Source organism: Cupressus sempervirens, chromosome 11 (assembly GCF_028749045.1).
Source record: "Cupressus sempervirens isolate cs-2001-9-10 chromosome 11, ASM2874904v1, whole genome shotgun sequence".
Taxonomy (NCBI): domain Eukaryota; kingdom Viridiplantae; phylum Streptophyta; class Pinopsida; order Cupressales; family Cupressaceae; genus Cupressus; species Cupressus sempervirens.
Window position 1 is genome coordinate 336935490 of NC_143128.1, and position 4701 is coordinate 336940190.

The following is a 4701-nucleotide window of genomic DNA, read 5'->3' on the forward strand; positions in this document are numbered from 1 at the left end:
TAATATTTCCAACCTCCTTAGAAACATCTTTCCGTGCTGAAAGATCAAAGTGGGGGGCACCTTCCATTCCAATCACAAAGCAACTATCCTTTTGGGTTTGGTCCTTTGGAGGAACACACCCCTCAGCTGCAACCACCATATCTTTAGATAGGTCTTTCTTAACCCAAATTTTCTTACTCTTCTTTGCATTCTTTTTAGCTTTTTCTTTCAGAGACGAGCATTGCTTTGCCCAATGGTCTACTTTCTTGCAATGGAAGCAAGCGAAAGGGATATATTCATACTCTATCCTTTGGTCACAAACACCTAGTTTTGATTTCAGCAGAATGGATTTCGGAAGATCCACCCCATGGGAAACGCCAACACAAAATCGGGCATAGTTCAGTCTCCTCCTTGAAACCATCACTGGATCTAAAGAGAGGAGTTCTCCGAAAGTATTGGCAATGCCCTTGAAAATATCTTCCACCCAAAACTCAAGAGGGAGACCCTGAAGCTTAACCCACATCGGGGCTTGAATAGCTGAATCATCTAGAGAGTAAAGATTTGGAGCCCATTTCTGTAACAGCATGGTATGCTTCCCCATAACCCAAGGGCTACAAAATAGGATATCTCTCTTATCCTCATCACAAGAGAAACAAAAAGATAGACAGCCCTTGGCCATAGCAGAGATGTCCACTTGACCTTTAAACACCATTTTCTCCAGACAAAAGCACGCACGTCTTCAATATTTGGTCGTGCTACAATGAAACACCCAACCAAGGTGGAATCCATACAAGAAACATTTCTATCTATGATCTGATCAAGAATTTCAATGGAGAACTTACCTGTATCCTTCGCAGAGATATCTTTGACCAGCGGGAAAGCAGACTTTCCAGTAGGTCGAATCCCAAACAGACTAGACCATTTTTTATTCTGTTTGGGTCCGCTGCCCATCTGTTTGGGTCCCCAACCCGCATCTGCCAAGGACCTGCCATCGTCATCATCTCTAAAAACACCATCCTCGGATTTGACAGGGGAATCTCCAGACTGCTCGCCTAAACTCTCTCCGCTCCCACTTCCGTTCGCCATCTAGAGTCCCTGCCTAATGTAAAGCCCATAAATTAGGAAAAAATCATAGGGGAGATATATTTAACAAAATAAATACCCAAATTGTATTAATTTTTCCTAAAATTGTTAAAAGATTTAATTTTGCACTATATTTAATGATTATAACGTTCAACTAGGTTTTAACCCTAAACATTCAAAATTAACACAAAATTAAGAAATTGTAAGACACCATGAAAACCCTATCGAAAAATTATAAACATGAGTAGCGATGCTATAAACCACAACTTAGAAACTTGAGCAACGATTCTCTATTTGAAGTATATAAATGTAGGTAGTCATGGCCTATCTGAAGATCATAACTATCATAAAATATATAATGTCCCATACATGCATTTAAAATGCAAATTAGTTTTGAGTGAGCAGAAGCCAAAAGCAACAGATAAAAATGATAAAGTGTTTAAGGATTAATAGAGCATATACCAATATGAAATTTTGAACATGATTTTAAAATATTAAAATAGTAGTGCTAATGCCTATGGAGTTGTAGAATTAGATAATCCTCTAAAACCATTTACATAATTACAAAAATCCTCTAAAAGAAAGGAGACATTCCAACCAGAAAATAGTCTACAAGATTCAAAAGCCAACCTTGATAAGAAGGGGCAAACACTAGATAAATTATTATATTAAAAAATCCTTACCAGATATGCTACTGAAGCCTCCTACAATATTGAAATTGCAGAGCTTAAGAAGTGAAGATGTGGAACAATAAATTCCTTGTGAGGAACTCTATGCTCTTCTAGAATTTACAAATATCACAAAAAAAAAAAAAAGTTCTAGACAAATATGTAAAAATAGACAAAAATATCTTAATATGTAGATCATTTTCTAAATGACAAGAGATTGAGAGGAAAGTAGAACTACTTTATAAGGGTAAGAATCTATTATTTATATTTGCACATTAAAGGATTCCACTACAATTTTGAATATATTTAATAACACCCATGACCACCATTTCTAACAAAAAAATTGTATAGGAAAACTACTTCGCTAAGAAGTTCCCTCAAGTATATATTTCATTTAGAAAGCATAATTAGTTTACTCTATTTTCTAATATAATCTACCTTTAACAAGTCCACTACTATATCACCTTTATTTACCCCTCCTTGAACCCACTTTTCTATGATAGAATCTCATTAGAATTACTGTAATAACCCCAATCTAGGTATAACTTTGTCAAACACCAAATTCTTCTCTAATTCAGCTATTTGAAATTTTGTAAAACACTTTGCAAGCAAGCTCTGATACCACTATAATATCCCTTGCAATTCTGATTTTAATTTTTTGATTTCTTAACCTGAGAATTTCATAAAACACTTTGCACACAAAGGATATAGTGCAGATCTAAATTATGATTTCTTTCTTAATGCCAAACTTTAATAAATATGGTTGCAAAGAACTCCAAAACATCTAATAATAGAAGATGCAAATGTTTTTTGTATTTTTTTGAAACATAGAGCATTGACAATAAATGAGAAAATATGCATCTATGTCAATAAGACATTAGGGTAACAAATTTTGATGTAAAACTTTGATATAAATTAGATTACAAATTATTTCTAAATTATTACACATGCCCTAAAATATTCAAATCTATCCTCCATGCAATACAAATGAAGTAGATAGGAACCTAGAAAATAGCTCAAGGAAATCTAGATTTTTATTGTAGCAAGTTCCTATAGCAGCAATGACACTATAGCGAATTACTATAGTAGATCACTATAGCGACAACATTATGGAAGTGATACGGTACCAACGATACTGTAGTGGCATTACTATAGTAGCGATACTAGAGCAAGTTACTATAGCAATATCCAACTTATTCCTTCCATCTTACTCCATGAATCTAGCTCTAAGCCACAAATTTGACACAATGAAAATATTGATTCGTCTTCTCCAACAATTGCAGCCCCTTGAAGGATCTTTCACCAATATGCTGGAATAGAACACTTGTATGATGTCCTTCCAATACCAAATTCATTGGGTATTTCACTAGCTCAAATGGAGGCACACAAAAGAACTTTGTTCTCTAGTGGAAAATGTTGAAACCCTTGGCTCTAGACAACTCATCAAATGTAAATGAAAATAATCAGATGATAAGAAAAGAACCTCTCATGCCCTTTTATTCTTTACTTGTGGGAACTCACTTACTTTTCTCCCCAATGTGGGATGAAAGATATAGTTCCATTTTTTATATTTTTAAGTGACTTAAGCTATAATATAATTAATTATATTATAACTTAATAATATAATCTCAAAAGTTAACATTTATTTTGGCCAAATAAATAGTAATGTCTCCATTATTACTCATCATCTTCACATGTTGTCTAGACTAGGGGCTAACATGACCAAGCTATGTACAACCATACCTCATTTCTAAAAATAGCAGAGGTCCATCTCGATGATACAACACTTGCTAAAAATAGTAAGTAGAACAAATGATGTATGAATTAAGCCAAACAAAGATCAAACTGAAGCTTACTGAATTATGGAGAAGATAAGACCGTCCAAGCCAAGTTATTGCCTCAAAAGACCCTCTACCTACAATAATTAGCCTGCGAGGATCACAATAATAAGAATAATCTATGAAACTCTAATGCTACCAAAAAATGGGGACATTACAATTCTCCCTCCCTAAGATTTCTTATCGCCAAGCAATGTCATAAACAAAATGAATCTCACAGTCCACTTGGATCCCAAGGGTAGAATTGCATATTATCCCTATAGTGTACAAGAAAATTTTATAGCACCAACACCCAAATAATGAACATCACTATTAGAATCATTTGAAAATTGACCCTAGGCACTAATGAAGGAAACAACTCATCGAAACTCAACCCAGCTAAAATGACAACTCTATCCAAACCTGAGTCCCCATCAAACTAACATCCACACCTAACTAGATTGTGGAGATGGTGATTTTAGGTATCTGAAACACTACCACCAACTCCAGCCTCTGCTAAGTTGTCCTAGGTGTGTAGATATTGCAAGGGGTCTAACTCACAGCTATCAATCCCATCTGCAAAAAATAATGCTAACCCATCCCATTATGGATGGTACAAAACCGGAGCCAATCCACACCAATGTGAAATCAAATCCTCTACTTGTGGGTCAAAAGAAAAGTGATGAGCACTCCTCGTAGTGTAATGTCAATAAAAACTCCCAATCGTTGTCAAGGGCTCATTAGTATCAAATTGTGAATCAGGAAACAGTTCCAATTTGACTCCAAACCACTGATCAGATAGAATCCTAGTCAATCTTCTCATTAAATCCAACCACAAAATCCTTGTGGGGAAGCATAGTACACAAAGTCTATACAATATTTCCCACCAAACTTTGAATATCATAAGAGCCTCGTATGAGAGTACCCTCAAACACTCTGTATGAATCCTCCTACACATTTGAACTCCCCAATGGGTACTCCATGAAGGACTCTATGTAGTATAAATTATATGTGGAAGCATCAACCTTCTCCCCTGTGACCCATAGTTGATCCCTCTAAAAATGTGGCACTGTGAAATGAAGAAATAGATTCTCTTCTAGCATAAGGAAGAAAATCACCATGAGATCTCATCTCCACTAACGCCCTCACCTCCT